Source organism: Ursus americanus, chromosome 19 (assembly GCF_024610735.1).
Source record: "Ursus americanus isolate L20-20 chromosome 19, mUrsAme1.1.p, whole genome shotgun sequence".
Taxonomy (NCBI): Eukaryota; Metazoa; Chordata; class Mammalia; order Carnivora; family Ursidae; genus Ursus; species Ursus americanus.
In genome coordinates this window covers 5,062,550-5,082,525 of record NC_142145.1, presented here as the reverse complement: position 1 = coordinate 5,082,525, position 19,976 = coordinate 5,062,550, and the positions used below count along the sequence as shown (strand labels likewise).

The window sequence follows — 19,976 nt, the reverse complement described above, 5'->3', positions numbered from 1 at the left end:
CAAGTCAATCACTACTACCTATAATATGTACTAGATTCTTTTTTTTTTTTTTTAAGATTTTATTTATTTATTTGACAGAGAGAGACAGCCAGCGAGAGAGGGAACACAAGCAGGGGGAGTGGGAGAGGAAGAAGCAGGCTCCCAGCGGAGGAGCCGGATGTGGGGCTCGATCCCAGAATGCCGGGATCACGCCCTGAGCCGAAGGCAGACGCTTAACGACTGCGCCACCCGGGCGCCCCAGATTCTTACTTATAATTTTCTACTGGATGGCCCGCTAGAAATCCAGCTGAGGGTGTTGTTTTTAAAGAGCTATGTTTACAGCAGGGAATTCTCATCAAGAAATTCAGTAATACTAGATCTAGGAAGTGAAAACCGTGTCCATAAAAGAGACCTGAATTCCAATCCCAGGGAGAATGTGAATGCTGGGTCTCAACAGGCTGAGTGAACACTTTGGAACTGTAAGCAAAGAAGTGTGTACCCCCTGGGCACGGCCTGGATCGATACCTGGGCCGGGTGGGGCTCTCCTGAATGTCAGGTTCAAGCCAGTGGAGCTCAGAATTGTCGCCTTGCCTAGCAGCGATGTCCTACAGCCCCCAAAGATAAGAAGCAAGCCTCAGACATTGTTCAAGGGACAGCTATCCATCCGCCCTACCCTGATCCATTATCCAAGAAGACAGGATGGAGCAAATGCAACAAGGCATCAGTCTGAGGCTGATTTAACTCGGGACACTGTGGAGACTCTGAAGGGACGTGACTTGAAGTCGCACGCTGTAGAATGAGATGCATTTTGGCTGTTTGTCACATTAAGCCATCGTGAAATGGGTTACAACTTCACTTGGTGGTTTCAACCCACTAAATAAGAGCTCCCTTCCAGGTTCTGCTGGTCTTCTGTCAGCTGCATCATTTTTGCCTACGTGCCCTCGGCGTGTCTCAGGACCACGGATGGGATTCTAGATACTAGTGAAGGTTTAAACCGCAAACACAAAATGTCAGATCTTAGGTTTTTTTTTTCTTATTTAAAGGAATAACTCCCTTGTTCTCTGGTTTGCTTCCCCTTCTTCCCGTTAGAGAAGACTCTCAGGTCTCTTCAAAGCCACATTTTTATACACATGATGGAGATATTCTGGGTCTTCTTTCTATAAGACCAGATCCCTTTTCACAAATAGAAAGTCATAGTGAAACTATTACCTGAAACAAACGAATGGAACAGTAAACCCGGCTTATTAAAACATATAAAACCCCACCTTAACAGGCAGCAGGGAAGGGAATATACGCCGTATGCACACATGATGATAAAGAAAAGGAGAGTGACGTGTGTGTGAGGCAGACTCAAACTGATCGGCTATATCCTGGCAAGGAAGTGAATTGAGCGAATCAATAAATTCTGCATAGAACTGATGAAACTGCCGTCATAATTATGGTACAGTACATTACAGAAGCTTCCAAGCGCTTGACCCTGGATCCTGTCTTTGCTTATTGTTCTTTCTGGACACAGGAGTCTTGCTGAACCTCATCAAAAAAGTAGACGACTCAGCTAAGGCTACGGAAATGTTAACTGTTGTTTCCGTTAAGACATAACTAGATTAATTAGCAAATAAATCATTTTCCACATTACAATAATGTAAACCCTGAAAACGAAAGAAAATAGGTGCTTAGTTAAAAACACACACGTATATTCATTCAGTGCTTTATGACTGAATACTCCGGAGATTCGTCCCCTGTCCCTGAGGCACGGAGTTTGCATTTTGGGATCTCCTTTGGCTGAAAGATGCTGAGAAACAGTTCTTTGCAGACCCGGGGGCCACATTTCTGAACAGATTTGGAGGAGGGTAAGTTCTGCTAGTTCAGGTCAATAGGAATTTATGCGCAGCTAGCGAACTCAGAGTCTACAGATTTAAAGCCACGCCGTTGGGAAGAAAGCTTGATGGGGATGGGGGCAGTGGGACCACAAGGTGGTTTCCTCCAGGGGCACACCCACCAACTGCTTTTCCCTGCACACGGAGCTGCATTTGATGTGGCTGTAATGAAGAGCAAATGAAATCTCATCGAAAGTGATCTTTGCAGCAGTACTCTGACATTTTTAAATGCAATGCGCTGAAAAAGACACGCTCATTCTTCTATTTTTTGCAACAACAATAGCCACACTTTCTATTTGCAATTGACTTTGTGCAAATAAACGCTTCCTAGATTTAGAAAATTTAACTTTGTTGAAATGTTCCAAAAAGGCTTAAAGAATCTCACACACATCGCTGGAAATTCATTCAAAGGACATAATGGATAATTAAGAATGCCATTCTTTCCACATTATGGAAATGCCCCCATGGATCCAAGCAGGGCAATAGGCCTCGTCCGGTCTCAGAAGAGAAGATGGGTCAAAATAAATGTTACTGGTACTTAAGTTATTTATTTGGGAGGAGAGAACCTAGATAAAGTCCAAACAAAGTAAACTATTTGAAAGAACTCTTCTAACAATGTTACTGAAACAGACGGGTTGAAGAAAAATCCTACACACTGCCCAAAATAAGCCACAAAATGATTCAGCAACTTTGATGCCAAGACTGCAGATGACTTCACATAATTTAATGACATTTAAATACAATGAAGGGGTAAAGCTTTGCTACTCGAATGCTGTTTCAACATTTTGAGCTACTGAGTGAGAAAAAAATAATCCACAACGACCTTGCTTAGTTAATAAGAGTTTCCTATTAAATTAATTGGTGACTCACTTTTTTGCATTGTTAACACAAAACCAACTTGGGAAAGTATCTGGCATTTTAATACTTACCTCAATGAATGTAAAGAACAACTTTATATATTCAACAAATTACCGATTCTGCTTAATCCGAATATCATCTTCTATTTTTGTCTCCCCTTTCCCTTTCTCATATGTTATGAGTGAGGTAATCAATGAGTTGTGTTCCCTTAACATAGCAGGGTAGACAGACCACAGAGACAGGATTTTCCTCCATTAAGCACCATAGCTGGTGGCTGTCATGGGGGAGGGGACTGAGGAGAAGGAAGAGATGGATGAGGTTTTCCATATAAAGGTGTTATTTAAAAACATTTAGTTCACTAACAGTTTACTTAAAAACTATCATGTGTTTATTGTTTACAAAATAAAATACAGAAATGCAAAGGGGATAAAGGCAGGGGAAGGAAGAGAAAGTCACCCATCACCCACCCACCCACAGAAAATCAGTTCTCTATGTGAAAATAATAATAATAAAATCTCCCCATTCTGTTCAATGACTTATCTTTCTATTGAACAGCATGATGTGAATATCTTGCCAAGTCAGAGAATTTATTTTTATTCCTGCATTTTACCGGGCGTATTGTCCCACGGCTGCATGATCTGACTATCCATCCACCGTTGAACACGCAGATCAAACCCATTTTTGTCTATCCGAAAAAGCCTGTCATGCTTTCTTCGTAGCTGCTTCCTTGTACGAACATGTTCAGCCGCTTCTGTGGGATCATTTCCTAAAAGCAGAATCGCGGAGTCAAAGGCTAGAGGCTTTTGATACATATGAACAAATTGGTTTCAAGAAAGTTTATTCAAACTTAAATGTCTACCAGGAATATAAAAGTTCCCTTGTTGACATTATTACTAGTATTCCTATGAATCTTCCCCCATTTTGTGGGTAAAATGTGTTCCTTACATTTAGTTTTCATTTCTCACAGGTAAGCGGGAACCACCGCACACGCGCATGAGCCACTGTGTGTAAGAGCACCCGCAGCATACACTCGGTGGCTGTCCTCTGACAGCAGCCGGAAGGGTGTAACATGCTGAGGATCTGCTTCCCACCAACGAGTGAGAGAACGAAGAGGCTACACTTCTAGTAGGCAACAAAATGATGCTAAAATAAGGATTTCGTTTTGGTAACAAAATCACAAACGTGCCTACCCATGCTGAGCGGTTTAAAGAATATAAGAGCAGATACGCAAAATACGATTATTCTTCCTATTAAATGGATTGATAATTTGAAAGCTAGTGAAATGCTGACCAATGAACAGAACCCCACGAATGAGTGCTGCTGAAAGATCGGATCATGAAAGCCTAGCAATATTTCTAGGGGTATCCGCTGGGCATTTGGAGAATCTTAATTATTCTTAGCACCTGCTTTTGGAGTTTTTAACCACTTCTTAACCAACTGATGGAAAGTAGCAGATGGAGACCAAAGCCTCCTATCAGGGGCGCCTGGGTGGCTCAGTCAGTTAAGCATCTGACTTCGGCTCCGGTCATGATCCCAGACTGTTGGGATCGAGCCCCGAGTCAGGCTCCCAGTTCAGCTGACAAGAGTCTGCTCGTCCCTCTCCCTCTGCGCCTCTCCCCCCAGTGGTGTGTGTGTGTGTGTGTCTGTGTGTGTGTGTGTGTGTGTGTGCGTGCGCGCACTTTCTCTCTCTGTCTCTCTGTCTCAAATAAATAAGTAAAATCTTTAAAAAAAAATTCCCGTCAGCCATGCTACGGAAAGTGCAGTAAGGGTCCAGCACGCAGGACATCATGACCGGCATGCCACAACCACAAGGAAATCACCTGGAAAGCAGGGGCTGGCCGAGGAAATTCTCACACCATCGGCTACTGAGAAGTGAGCCTCAGACCCCCCGGGAGAGAGGGGGCCAGGGCCTCCACAACTGAAATGAAATCAGATAAATAGAAAGAATAGGACAGACTACATCCATTGTCTAGATGAAAATAGGGATGAGATAAAGCTGTAATTGTTTCTTCAAAGTTGGTTTAATTAGTAATAACTTTGTCCTGTAGAATTTTTTATGCAACTGGAAAATATTCAACTGGGGAGAAGTAAACACGTTTTCTTCTAAGCATCTCACAGGACATGTTTGTGTTTGGCATCTTGTATTAAATGAAATTAGGAGAACAAAAATGTAAAAGTAAGATGACAAATGAAAACAAATATGTGCCTTGGAAGAAAATTCTGGTACACGGTCCCACAGGACGATGATAAAAGGCCCAGGTCTGCTTTGTTTGCGAGCTGGTTGGTTTGCCTCGGTTGACACTGTCAGCAGCACAGGAATTCGGGGGGCTTTTGATCATTTTCTGGATTCCCCTGGGATATCCAGGTGGAAGGTTTCTCATATCAAGAAGCTTTAAAAACGTCAAGCTTGAGTGAAGCTAAATCTGATTATTTGATGGCCTAGTAATCTATGGACTTTTAAAAAGAATAATAGCTTATAATTTTTTTGCACTGTAATCACAGACCACTTCCACAGACATTAACCGTCAGTGGGTATTTGATCATTTTTGACTTGGAGAAACTGAGGCAGGGCATTGCTACGTGATTCAGCAGAGCCTTGGTTTTATGACAGAGCTCAGAATCAGATTTATATATTTTGATTCCCTGAGTGCAATTTTACTTTCATTACATCTTAGCCAATTCACACTCAAGTTGAAATAAGTTGTGTAATAAATTCCCATTTTTTCTAACCCTTCCTTTCCACCCAAACTGGAGGCCAAAGAATGGAACTTGACCCTTGGGAATGTTCTAATATGCCAAGCAGAAAAGTCTCAGACTGTTGCCTTCCCCTCCCTCTCCACTTTTTTTGGCGTCCTCCTCAGAGGCAGAGGTGAAGTTAGTGTAACTGTTGGCTCTGTTAGGTGGCTAATGGAAGAAATCGATTCCAAAAATCAGGTTTACCTTATTGATTAATTCCAACGATGAGAGCATAGTCTTTTAGGATTGATATTAGCTCGATGCCACATGTCATTTTGTAAATAACACAAATCACGTTGGATTAAACTAAAATGAAATTCCTATCTTCTAGTGCTCCAGTAAAACATAAGGATAGCCAGATCTGAAGGAGAGATTTTTGTTCTAACAGAAAAAGAATTCCATTTTCACTTTAATAGCGATCTCTTGGGACTTTCTCTGGAAAGCAATAATTACTATATATGAATGGGTCTGAGGCAAATTATTTTTAACTAATTAAGACAATTTGATGGATGATGAATAGAGGGAAATCTTTGCAGTGTCTTAAGCATGTGGGGAAAGATCATGAGTTCAATTTTTGGGTTACCCAGATGGAGATGCTTCTAAAACATTCGTGGAGAATGCCATCCATGTATTGAAGATACAGACCTGGCACTTAGAATAAGAACCTCAGCAGAAGAATAAAGTAGGGAATATTCTGGGTATCAGTAATCAAGGCTGCAGGTATATGAGAGCGCCTTGGAAGAGAGTAAAATAAGAAGAAAAGGAGCCTAGTACTAAACCTGGAGAAACCCCAGTGCTTATAGAACAGGCAGAAGACAGCCTGGTAGTGGAGGATGAGGGAGACTGGTTATAGCAAGAGGAGAGAGAACGGGGTCAGAAACACCCAGAGAGGAGAGCGCCCAAGGAGGAGGGAGTGTCAGCCATGTTGATGTTACTGAAAAGCTGAGTCGGCAGTGGGTGAAAGTTGTTTCTGGCTTTACCGAACCTGCTTTTCTGGGTCCCAAGGAAGCGTCAGACTCCACTGAGTAATGGAGTAGAGCTGCAGGGATGGCATTGAAGAGTGAGGGGGAGTGAGGAGGGGAGCTGGTGCACACAGCCCTCTCCTCCAGGGTCTGGCCATGACTAGATGGGGATAATGGGATCTCGCAACATCCAGGCAGAGTTATTTCATTTTATTTTCTTTTTGAAAACAGGAGAGACTGAATCACATTTCAGTACTGGTGGGCAGATCAGGTAGAGAGAGAAGAGCTGAAAATGTGGGGGAAAGATAATCAACAACTTTATTTAAAAAGCATAAATGGAGTAGTTCCCAGAGGAGGTACTGGCTTCCAGTATTTACCAATAGAAGAGGGAGAGCTGGGGTAGAAAAGGGATGCCAAATATTCTATTTATTTATGCATGCAGGAACGTGGATGGATTTCCTCTCTAATAACTTCTGTTTCAGGTAAAGTAGCATGAGCAGTCCACTGCTGAGATTCAGGGAGGGTTGGAGTTTGGAATAGAGCTTCTAATGGTTGAAATAACTATTTTGGAGAGCTGGAGAGCAAGCCAACCAGAGGAAGATGGGCGAAAAGCCAGGCAGGTTTGAGGGAATCAGTTGAGTTTGGTGACCGTGAATTGTAGAGGTGTCAAATTGCCAGGCCATGAAAATATAAACGCAACGTTCCCTATGTGAATTATTTTGATTACCAAGGAATATAGAAGGTAGCAGAAGTTCACGACCTGGTATCTAAGGAAGAATTTTGGAATCTGACAAAGTGGGCTGGAGAAAGCCTAGAACACCTGACAAATTGAAACAGGTTCAAAGTGAAATCATTTGTGCATTACTGACAAAAGAACATGAATGAAAGTAAATATCAGTACTCAGGATGCAAGAAAGTTCGGGAACAATAGAAAATAGTAGTTCTTAATACCACACGGGACCAAATCCAAATTATAGCGTGAAAGGAGGACTCTTATTAATAGACAGATAAGAATAGAAAAGAAGATTTATATACCCAAATGAAAGTGTAGACACAGGTTTCCCCCACCTCACATTAACCTGGTCCCCTCCAAAGACATGGTTACTCTAAGTGTGACCTTTAGAAGCTTTGGTTGGACGGAGTGGGTATATGTAGAATTCTGCTGTCTAAGAAGATACCCCCCCCAAACGCTGCCTGTGCCCCAGATGACTTTGAACATGCATCAGATCATTTCTTCCTTAAATATAACAGTTTTATCTCCAAAAGGTTAGATTGTAAAAATAGCTGTAATATTATTATCTTCCTAAAATTAATATTAACTATTTCACTTATGCAGTGTTTGAATTTTCCCAAGTGCAAAAAATCACTTTTATATAACTGGTTTGAGTTAAGTTCCGTTGTTTGATATGCCAACTTGCAATCTGCGGTATCTCCCTTTTGTGTTGTTTATTTTGTTTTGTTTGGCTTGTGCTCACAACATATTTGTTGAAGGAGCCAGTTTATTTGTTCTACAGAATCTCCCCCAGCCTGGACTCTGTTTATTGTATCACCATAGTTTTCTTGAACCAGCAAATTTGTAGATGAGAATAGACAATTGGTCAGATCAGGTTTGAGTTTTGAGCAAGAATAGTCCACAGATAGCATGGTGTATATTCACCAGGGTAACAAAATGTTTGGTCATTTTTCCTTTCCTTAGGTTTGCAGCCATTGACAATCTTCATGTGGACTCATTATTTCATGAAGGGTTGGGAAAAAAAAAAACAACAACTGATATTCTACTCCTGTCGTGCCTTCTTCATTTACTGTGTGAAATAATTCATAGAGAGAACCCTTGCTCATCCAGCAACAAGTTGCTTGCCCTGAGATGCAATTCATAGAGAAAACATATTTGAGGTTCTTCAATGCACTGCAGTCATAATCTTTACTGTTGGTCGAGTTCGACTGACACAACCTTGGTAGTCTTGACCCTGGGAGTCGTTCATAACGACCTTGATTTCTGGCAGAATGAGCTGTTCCAGGCTCGTTTTGTATGCTGGTCCTGGAATTAGTCATTTTTCTGAGGACTTCGTCTCCCTTTAAACAGGAAATATTACAGACTATAGTCTGAGTATTAGGAGCTAATAAATCTTTGGCCATTGTTCCAGTTGTTTAGTTGATACTATTCTAAACATTTAACCATGATTTGATGTTTTCCCTTGATTGTGACAGGAGGAGAGCCCTTCCAAAAGTACACAGACATCTTCTTTCCGTTCAGAAGTGGCACCACCTTCAGATGAAACCCACTGAGAAGGTTCAGGGACAACATCACACAGCACCAGAGCAGTAGATGGCTTCTAGAACAACTTCCCCAGTTGGGCTTTCATGTAGGGCTATCCCCTTCTGCCCTCCTGTGCTTCTGGGAAAAAGCGTAGCAGTTGTATCATGCTATCTAGTCACTGTTCCTCTGCCCTGCCTCTCATTCACTGGTTCATAAAAGAATAGGCTACTCTGCAAGCTATCAGGAAGCACCGGAAGGTCCTCCAAGGAGCCCCACTCTGGGAATCGGCTTCCACAGCTCCTGCAGGAGCCTTTGGCCCAGTTGCTTCGTGGAATGGTAAAGAGTCTATCATGAATTTTAAAACCACCTAAAATGGTTTGACTTGCTGCTATTCCTTTAGCTAGAATTTGTCAGTAGGATCTAAACTCCTCTGATTGGGATAAGACTCTAGTCCTGCCAGGGAAATTTGTCTTTATGGTCCCCAGGACAAGAAATACCTTCTAAAGCTTTACACATATGCAGAAGAAAGACAATGTATAGGTTCAAAATAATCATTGCCATTTGAGAAAAAAGTAGCAATGATTCTATTTCCCCTTCAGATAAATAAGAACAAGGTTTCCTTATCTGAGTCACTTCCTTGAGATTCTCTCCTGCTTCTGATGACTATTTGGTATATTTGCTGAAAATAGGTTAACAGAGAAGGTTGTTTGAGAGATGTTTGTACAAAAGAGTGATTAAGTCATATCAGTTATTTATTTTAGTATAAAGTTAAAAGTTTAACTCAGAAGACATAGTTTATCTGCTCTTACCAAGAGCTTATTTCTCAACCATTAAACCCCACAGAGAGCCTACATCTCGAAAGGACTCTATGTCTGTTACCTCTGACACAAAGTCCCAATCCACTGGATATTCCTTAGTCTTTATTCTACTCAGCCATGACTTTTGACTTTTAAACCTTTACCCTTTGTTGAAACTGCTCTGGAAGTAGTGACACCACCAGTTTCTGAATTTCCTTCTACTTCGTATACATAACAATCTCTTTCATGAATTGTTGATTTTCTGTGTCTGCCCTTCCAATATCAGTCTTCACCCACATCTCCATCTTGGTGTTTCTTCTCTTCTTTACTTCAAAGATAATGAGTCATCTTTGATTCATACCTGCCCTCCTGTCCCTGTCGCTGAATGATGCTGCAGTGGACTTGGCTGTTCACCCAGACAGCAGTACTCACCCAGATCTCTTCCTCTCCCTAAAAATCCCTTTCGCACACCCTCTTATATTCATTCCCACTGCCATTGACTAACACCACGTCTTCACCATCTGTGGCTGGCTTGTTGCGTCAGCTTCCTTGGTAGTTTCTCAGCATCTTGACCTGACAACGTCCAACCCATACAGTAGCCACTAGTCACATATGATTCTCTAAATTCTAATTACATGATATTAAGAATGCAGATTTTGGGGGTGCGCGGTCATCCAATTGACTATAATCTTCAGGAAAGGAAAGTCTCTATCTCTTTTGCTCAAAAACGTCTCCTACACCAGCAAGGTGCCAAAAAAGTAGCAGCAAACATTTGTTGAGTAAATGTTAAATGAACTCAGATATTGGCTAGTTGCCTGAGTTCTTTAATCATAAATCAGAAGTATCTCTCCTAACACAAGCTAAATATCTTAAAAGCTTTGTTTTTGAAACTAAAATCATGTTTAAATATTTAATAAACACAACAAACTTTTGGAAAAAGGTAAAAGTTGTAACATAATGAGGTAAAAATAAAAAGCACCTTTGTTAAATATCTTGGAAACACTACACTGGAAAATGTGCCAATTACATTATCCATTTCATTAACTTGGTAGTTTTCACCATAAGATTCTTCTTTTCTATGTCTCCCTAGAGAGAAAAACAAACTATAATAGTATAGACACTCTAACAGTGATGGTGAAGATGCCTAAAGCCGCCAGAGCTGTATAATGCTTGCTCTTAGAGCAATTTGAGAAACATACATAGAGCACCATTAGTTGAAAAGATTTCCAAGGATGAAAATATGATAGAAGATTATGGATCAAGTGTCTCCTATCATTGCTTTAAGCAGTAATTCTCATAAAATAGCTGAGAGCATATGCTCTACACTGAAAAGCTTCATTGACCACAACCGACAATATAAAACTGAATATATTATTTGAACGATGGGTCTAGTTCACCAAGACATCCAACACTCTGTTTTTCCTGTGGAACTTACAAACTTCAAAGTGTCATTTAATTAACTTACAATAATCCGAAAATAAATATTCTTCCGTTTACTAGAAAAAGCAAATGGATATTCTACATCTCATATTGCACGGTACTCATCAACCATAGGCAAAGACAGAAGCTGTCAGCAGGTCACTGATAAGACAACCTTTAAATGTTAGTGAAATATGATAGACTCAAGTTATTTAAAGTCTTTCGTGGTATTTACAAGGTCTCAACTTTTCTTATTTTCCTGTACTTGATTAGTTTCAAATTCTCTAACTCTTATTTACTTTCTATTACATGTTCAATATTTAGACCAAACAGGATTTCCTTGGCAAATTTCACAATGTCTTGAAACGGGTAAACTAGGTGAGTCAACAGCAATGTGAGAAATTTATTGCTAGTTGGCCCTTATCCAAACCCCTGTACTCCATTTCATTAAAGTGTGGCAGACTATGTTAGCAAATAATGAACTTGGAAAAAAACTTCACAGACCATATGGCTTCAACTGATTTGGCTCCAAAATAGTGCCTTAAGATTTGCATTAAAATAAAAAAGATATTACAGAATAAAAGCACGGTAAATTTTTCTTTTTTAATTAAAGAAAATTAAGCCAAAAGAATAGAATCTTTTTCTATTCCAAAAATATTTGGTTCTGTATATGGTTGCCAAAATCTACAATCAAGTTGCGTTCAGTCAAATATACACACAGATGTGGACATAAATACAGATAATGCGTGTGCACAAATCCACACCCACATTCTAATCGATGTGTAAGATATTAGGAACATCAAAATATATTTGTCTCCCCTTCTAAAACTGGGCTTCCTGTAATCTTGGCATATACACTGCCACGCCTTTCCATGTTATATAAATTAATGCACTATTTATATTAATACCAAGATATTATGGAATAGAATGCAAAATTTGCTCACACTTCCCAGCACCCAGAAATTATCTAGCAAATATTGGGGAGTTGACTCATTAGCAAATTAGATTTTAAGGTAAAGCATTGCAAGTTTGCCACAAGCCAGGTAACACCTTAGACATCCAGCCATTCACTCTCAACTATCTTTAAAAATGTTTCGAGAGAGTTTAAGAGATATCACAGGATTTGGCTCATTCTGTGTGGTCATCTTACCGCCGCTTCCTGAGATTTTTTCCCAAAAATTACTCTCCACGAATGACATCTGCTGGTCTCACTTTGGAAAGTTTACACTCTCAATGATACAGCACACAACTAAAATCACATACAGCAAAATAGCCAGTGCATACACACCATCGAGATTATAAAGGGATATTAGTATATCACAGAAAGGTGGACACCTCCTTATTATCAACAAACAGATGGCTCTCAAAATTCCCCCCCAGAAAGTGACTGAAAATATTAGTATAATTCAAGTAAATTTATTATGTAAATGAAAAACATGACAAGGCAAAGTAAAATGAAGCCTCAGTGTTTGGTAAAAGTGAATAAGTTATTCATAGAAATTTAAGATAAGTCGACTGATACTAAAACATTTCCTAAAATTTAAGAACTAGCTTTTCTATTGGGATTACCATGTGTCAACCCTTTTCTCATTACCTTACGTATATCAACTCATGTCATTCTCAAGATAGTCCTCCCCACTGGGGCGTCTGAGTGGCTCAGGCATTTAAGCTCCTGCCTTCTGCTCACGCCACGGTCTCAGGGTCCTGGGATCCAGGCCTGCGTTGGGCTCTCCGCCTACAGACAGTCCGCTTCTCCCTCTCCCTCTGTGATCTCTCTCGCTCTCACTGAAAAAAATAAAAAATTAAAATCTTTTAAAAAATTAAAAAAAAGACTGTCCTCCCCATTTAGGTACCATCATTATCCCATTTTACAGAGAAGGGGAATTAGGTCTGAAAATGCAGAGTGACTTTTGTAAAGGTTCACAGCTGAGCTGAGAGCTAAATCCAGTGTGAGTTGAAAGTCTGATCATCCTTGTTATACACCAGCAAGAAAAATCTACGGAGATAAGAAAATATATTGTTAACCCAGTTGTATGTCACAGATATTTGTTCAAATTATTTTATAATTGCAAATTGAATTCGGATTTTTTTAAACGTGTAGGTTGCATTATATATATCTGTATGGTACCTCTTTATTAAATAGGATGTCACACGAGATCAACAGTGATTTACGACTGAACTTGTAGGCATGAGGAAGCAAAGACACAAACAATTTTATGGCCTAAGGTCGTCATGAATGGCATTAGAAACAGGACTCAAATCTCCTTGTGGCCAATTCGTATCCCCACATGATTTTTCTCCTTGAGCAGTTAACGAAGAGGCCTTCAGGTTTCCTTCTGATACCGTGCTGGCTCAGGGTCACCTTATCTGTCTCACGAGGTTTGACATAAATAAGAAAACATACGTGTAAGTACAGGAGCACAGTGCATCATGAGGTAGCACCATTACTTTCATTCTTGCTGCTGTGAAAGAAAACAGGACAATTCACAAAAAGGAGGAGGGTCTCTTCCCCACCTTGTTAACGTGCACTGTGTGGCGATGGGAAGAACAGGGTGTTTTCCTGAACATTTCAAACTCAGTATGTTAAATATTCGGACATAGCGCTGCTGGTGTGCAAAGGTGTTCTGGTTCAGCACCTGAGACGAGCCCATCTCCCTGGCACAGCAACAGTTCGTGTCAGAGCATCGGTTCTTCTCTCCATATACTTCACTGTTTTAAAAGCATTGCTTTGTGTCTTTGTGAATATCCTTTATTAATTTCACCTGCCTGATGTAAGGTGAAACTTGGTGAAATATCAACTATGTCAGTTCCTGTTGACATGAACAGTCATCCTGGTTTGAAGACAACCACAAAACCACTCACGATAAGACATCTCTTCTTCATCCGGTCGCATCTTCCTATAAAATGGATAGAGAAACCTGGATCCTTTCCCCATCACTGAGCCCTTCCACGGAGAGCTCATACATCAGCTCTTAGCTGCAACATTTGATCTTTCATGCCTGTTACGCTCACTGCTAAGTTTTGAATAATTCTACATCTGGTCTCGATGAGACATTGACTAGGGAAACATTCAACAAAATTACATACGTATTTGCTGAAGTCTTGCACCATTAATCAAATTCAAAAATGAAAAAATACAACTAAAACTTCACATTTCCATTAGATAATTACCTACCATTTGTAATAGCCTTGTTCCTTTTTCTTATGACTTATTTTCCATCTTTCTCCCACATGGGCCAGATGTCAATTTGCTGCATTCTCAAATAAGTCAGATTTCCTTGGCTGATTTGTGCTTGATGGAGTTTTTCTTTGCTCACATCATGCTCGTTTCATAGCTGGAAGGACGTGAGTGCACAGAGGCAAGGAGCTTCCAGTGCCTCGACAGCAGGGATCTAGTTGGTGCAAATGGACCTCAGAAGGGCTTCATAAAGCCGATAAATTAATAGTGTGACACCTGCTTGGGATCCTGAAACATGGAGGAAACAAAGCACATCACAGGAATACAGAAAGCAGCAGAGCTTTAACTCATTTATCATAAATCACTAATTGTCAATATGATTAATGAATAAAAATGTTCAATGTTAATGAAAACGGCCAATGGCATTCACACTTCGGTCAGCTTGCTTCCCACACATCCAGTGTCTAGAAATTAACAGACTTTCCATCATCGAACAGGTGTTCAGCATCAACCTGGTTCTACAAGCTGACTGGGGCTGTCAGTGTCGCTCCCTCTCTTTTGCAAATGGATTCTTGTCTTACCTGGAGGGCCCCATTTGATTGCTGGCTGGGGGGTGGATTAAAATGTTAAGTTATTCTAGTATCTTCCAGTTTCAGTGTCTTTCATACATTATAGTCATTTCTGAACTGATAGTCAAGTTCAATGCTCAGAATTCATCACCAAGAATGTTTCTCTTCTCAAATACACTCCCATCCCTCTTGACCCCCCTGGCTCCCAACACGACACCTCAATGCAGGGACAAGCATACGTGCTCTTGGGGAACGGGGACAGGGGAGCTTGCCTGCCGCGTTCTGGGTCTTCTCTCACCTGCACACCCATACACTCTGTCCCTTCTCTGCTTATCTGTGTAACAAACCACCTCGAACTCAGTACTGTAACACAACTCTTGTATGACGCCCATGGTTTCTGTGGGCCAGAAACTTAGAGAAGCTTGTCTCTACTCCATGGTGTGTGAGGCTTCGCGGGGCTCATGATTTTAGGATTACTCAGGAACATGGAATGACGTGACTGCTGGCTGTACAGGAACATTTCTCTCTCCCGTCTGCTTCCCCGTCTGGACAAGGTGAAGGCAGGGCTCTGCTGGAACTCCTCGCAAGACCGCCACATGTGGCCTCCCATGCCCGCTGGGCCCTGAACAGGGGGTGGATGTGGGGGTGCCGTGGGGTCAGGTGTCCCAGAATAACCAGGTGGAAGCTGCAGAGCCTTTTTCTGACCCAGCTGGGGAAGTCACAGCGTGTCACTTCTGCGTTGTTGTACGGGGTACAAGCTTCAGTGCAGCCGACTGAATTTCGAGGGCGGGGGAATCAGACCTCACCTGGTGAGGAGTAGGCGGCCACACTGCGTGGGTGCAGGAGTGGAGGAACGAATTGCACACCCGCTGCTCGTGTCCCTCAGGGATGTGCTGTCCATGTCCGGAGTCCTTGGCTGGCCGCTGTCTTGGTCTAGTCGAAGCCGGAGGTCTGCCTGATTGTAGCCACGTGATGCTCGTTTCTTGGATCAGAAGCTGGAAGTCAATATTTGCATATTTCATGTTGATTTTAGGTATTTAACTTTTTAAGGTGATGTTCCATGAGTGTAGATTCAGTTCATTATTCTTTACCTTTTGTCCTCTGTATGCCTCCCCCTGGGGTGACTTCTCTCTGGAAAGCACACATTTAGAATGTGAGAACAAGAAAACATGGTAGGAGGGCTATGAAGGAGATGTGTCTGCTAGAGCAAATGAATGGGGCCAGACGCGCTCTCTCTGGTAGGGGGCAGAGAAGTCCGACGGCACCTCTGCTGCGGGGCCAGCCCAGCCCCCATTGTGAGCCCTGCAGTCTCAGGTTGACCTTCCCAGACCCTCCTGGGAGCATGTGGAAAGTTCCAGATTGCTGCCTGCCCTGATAGCTGCCTGGTATCACCTAAGAACTGGGACTTCTGACTCTATCCTTTCTCAAACCACTCTTCTCAGACCTTTCCAAACTACTAGCTGAAGTTTAATATTTTCAAGCACATTTGAAATGTTTTTTAAAAGTTGCATGCACATACAGACTATAAGCCATTTTCATATGATATATTCCAGAAGCCTCACTTTACTCATCCTTGGGCACCCAGCAGGTAAGATGTGTGGCATGGGCTTCTCAAACTCCGGGTGGCTCGGTTGCCCCCAATGCATCCCCGTTTCTAGACGCAGCTCCTGTCTTCTCAGGACGGATCACAGACTGACTTGGTTTTTGCCAATCAATCTCCCTATCTCCTGATCAAGTCCGTGAGACAGGAAGGACACTTGTCTCCGTTAAGGGAACTCAACACAGATTTCACTAAATCGATCATGAATATGCAGGAACATCTGGAAAATCGAATGTTTTCCCCCACATCTTAATGACTTGTTATTACACACAAGCACAGTGCTTTCTGCAAGATTTAATATCAAACCCACTCGTTTTAGTTCAAGAGTGATAGTACGCAGGCTGGAAAAATCTAAGCTAACAGCCTTTCCCTTCATGTAACTCTAGTTAATAGACTCTTGTAGAGGAAGAGGATTAGTTTTGCAGGATTTAATTGGGGTTCACACTAATTGCTTATACCGAGTCCTTTGAGTTTTGTGAACTAAGACTTCAGCATACTTTTTAGAAATCTCTCCACCCACTTGAGGTAAAATGGACTTTCTCAGGGGTATTCATTTAACAATAACAAATGCACATAGGTAAGAATGAGGTTGCAAGTAAATTTGTGGAATCAATGTCATGGAGAAATCAGTAGGATGCATTATTCCACGGGAACTTTTTGAACATATCAATGATTCATCTGTAGCCGGATTATTTTTTTTTTTTTAAGATTTTATTTATTTATTTGACAGAGAAAGAGACAGCCAGTGACAGAGGGAACACAAGCAGGGGGAGTGGGAGAGGAAGAAGCAGGCTTCCAGCAGAGCATGGAGCCCGATGCAGGGCTCGATCCCAGGGACCTGGGATCACGCCCTGAGCCGAAGGCAGACGCTTAACGACTGGGCCACCCAGGCGCCCCCGGATTGATTTTCAGCACTTGGCTTACAAACTGTGACACGAAAGAAGATGCAGGAATGGGGGTGAGTCTTTCATGAGGTGGATATGCAGGTGAATAAGCCTATGGCTCACCTTGGAAATATTGTAAAAGAAGACTTCCCTCTTCCTCTCTTAAGTATCTTCATTGACTTGCAGTTCATTTTTATGAGGCCTTAAAAACTCCTGAGTTACGTACTGCTTGCAGGTACAATTTGGAATCCAGGCCAGTTATCGGCCAATGCACACTGAAATTTGAAATTGCCAGGTTAGGAGGAAAGGAGGTTGGAGAATGGTTCATTGGAATTAGGACATTTTACAAAGATGTTCTCTCCCTTCTTTCCTAAAGAGAGAAGGACATTGCTTTTTGTAAATACTTGTCACGTTATATTGCTCTTAAGAGTTAGTGTTTATATCTGGGGCGCCTGGGTGGCTCAGTCGGTTAAGTGTCTGCCTTCGGCTCAGGTCATGATCCCAGGGTCCTGGAATCGAGCCCCTTGTCGACTCCCTGCTCAGCGGGGAGCCTGTTTCTCCTCCTTCTCACTCTATCCCTCTGCCCTGCTCATGCTCACTCTCTCTCTAATAAATAAATAAAATCATTAAAAAAAAAAAGCGTGTATGTGAAAATAAAAGGCAAATAAAAAGGTGGTTAGTGCCTGAAATCCTCTAACTCTATATTGAAGGCTTGGCCGTCCTTTCCCGAAGCGCGCTGCAGTCAGCGGTGCCGGGAACACTGTGCCGTTAGCGCTGTGCACCATTACTGACGTCATCATTACTTCCTTTTATTAGACAGTAAATCAGTGTTATGACGTAGAATTTAAAACCCTAAAACTCTGAACATGTGCTTCGTTATTTTCACCGTATTGAATTCATTCCCCAAAGGAGCTAGAGCACGTTCTTCAAGCAGCCATTGTAAGCGCACAGGCACCAAGAGAGAGAGAAAATGTGTTTGGCGACAGACAGACAGACAGCCTTGCTTGTCCTCCTGACCAGGAGAGATGAAATTTGCACATTGTGCCTTCTGACCCCAAGGCCCCTGGGCTGGGGAAACCAGGCGGGGAAGGTGGCAGGAGAGAGTTTCTGCCTTGTCCAGAGCAGAGTCCTGCCCGGGGGGGGGGGGGGGAGCCTTCAGGCACCCGTCAGTTACCAAATCTGCGGGGATGGGGAGGAGTGATTACCCCCGCGTGTGAGGACAGAAGTGAATGCTGAAACCGGGAAATCTAGACAGCCACTGAGTCCTAAAATTAAATCCAGAAGAGCTTCATTAGTTCTTAATAAGACGTGACGAAGATGAACATTATCCACATACACGATGAAGGAAAGTTGGAGAGCAGAATAGCAGGTGGCCAATGAGTGTGGGTGCTCGAAACAACTGGGCAGACAGTTTTACACTGAGAAACTCAGAGGCAAAGGATTACCCAAGAGGATTCTGCAAAACTGGGGGTAACCTAAGTCGAGGTTGATAAATTTGTCAGCTGATTTAGAAAATGACTGTTACAAGGCTGCTGAACAATTTAAAAGTGGTTTAAAATCCTCCTTCGTGCAGTTTGCAATGATATGGAATTTTCTGTAACATATGGAGTATGAAACCCTCTGTTTGCATTTTAATTGAGCAAATACATATCTACTACTATTGACCAAACAGGAGGCATGAGTTACAGGTTTCACACTGATACAGTGATACTCTGTGCCTCCTTGGCTTTTCTGTTTTTCACACTGTGTCCATGGGCTTCCTGTCTGTTTTCCATTGTAAACTAACCTTCTCAGCTCGAGACCCCACTTGTATTCTCCCTTTTACCTCTACCTCTCTTTCTCTTGTTTGCGTAGGACAGTGGCTAATGAATGTTTATTAAATAAAAGACTGAAAAAAATGCTAGTAAAAAAATCCACTCGCATTATTATAGTTACGTGTGCATTTTCGACTTAAGCAAAGGTGTAGCCGTGTGCCGTACCCCAGAGCCCGCTGCCGGGAGTAGCAGCCTGCCGGCCCCCGAGGTGGGAAGGGGTCTGGGGAGCACGTGCCGGAGCCCGCGTCTCAGGCCCCATGCGGACTCCACGTGCTCCCGAGCCACAGCTCGTTCTGGCAGGAGGCTCTTACACACGACCTGTGAGCGTTTTATACGTGGATGCTTTCCACGGCTCAGCCTCTTACCTGCCTTCTTACTCGGATCCCTCTTTGTTCATGTGGCCAAGAACCGCATCTCCTGGGTTTACACTTGAGGTTACCTTCTCGGGAAAAGCCACCTGTGCAAAGTGTGCCCCCAGAACTGGGCCAGGTGAGTTTCTTGAATGTTTTTGTCGTTCCCTGGGTCCCTACCGTGGGTCTCATTTATCACTCTGAATGCAGTTTCCTGTTTACTGATGCGTCTCTCCCCCTTGCCCATAAGCTCTTTGGCTGCATCTTACATTTTGTTCTTAAGTATATTTCCAGAGAGAAACACAGTGCCCGACGCTCATGGGACAGACACTCTCTGTTGCCCATGCCCCTTCTCTCTCCAGCAGCGCCTGTCTCTGACCTCAGAGACCAACTATGGCAGCTAGTCTTCCTTCCAGCCCCTCTTCCAGCAGTCATGTGGGTATGTGGCCCAGTCCTACTGCAAAGGTTGTAAGGTGGCTAGAGGGGAAATTCTTCTGTAATCATGGTATCAAATTGAAAAAAAAACACCCTCTGTTCTCCACAGGTGTCTCCCTGTCTGCACATAAAACCTCAAATTCTACATCCGTCCTGTAACTAGCGGAGACTGACATGTTCATGTAGCAGAAACAGAAGCCTCGCCTCCCCCAGAAAAAGCATTTGAGTCCTTAACAGCATCTCTCAACTGCTGTCCTAACT

The 19,976-nt window shown here is 42.3% G+C and overlaps 1 long non-coding RNA gene across 1 annotated transcript; it reads right to left on the bottom strand.

Moving 5' to 3' along the window:
* Positions 1 to 3,202: 3,202 nt before the first annotated feature.
* On the bottom strand, positions 3,203 to 14,348 carry LOC123787539 (uncharacterized). The gene is made up of 3 exons (XR_006778269.2): positions 14,061 to 14,348; positions 12,480 to 13,782; positions 3,203 to 3,480 (listed from the first exon to the last, which is right to left on the bottom strand). It is a non-coding gene; the product is annotated as an uncharacterized LOC123787539 (long non-coding RNA).
* Positions 14,349 to 19,976: the final 5,628 nt, after the last annotated feature.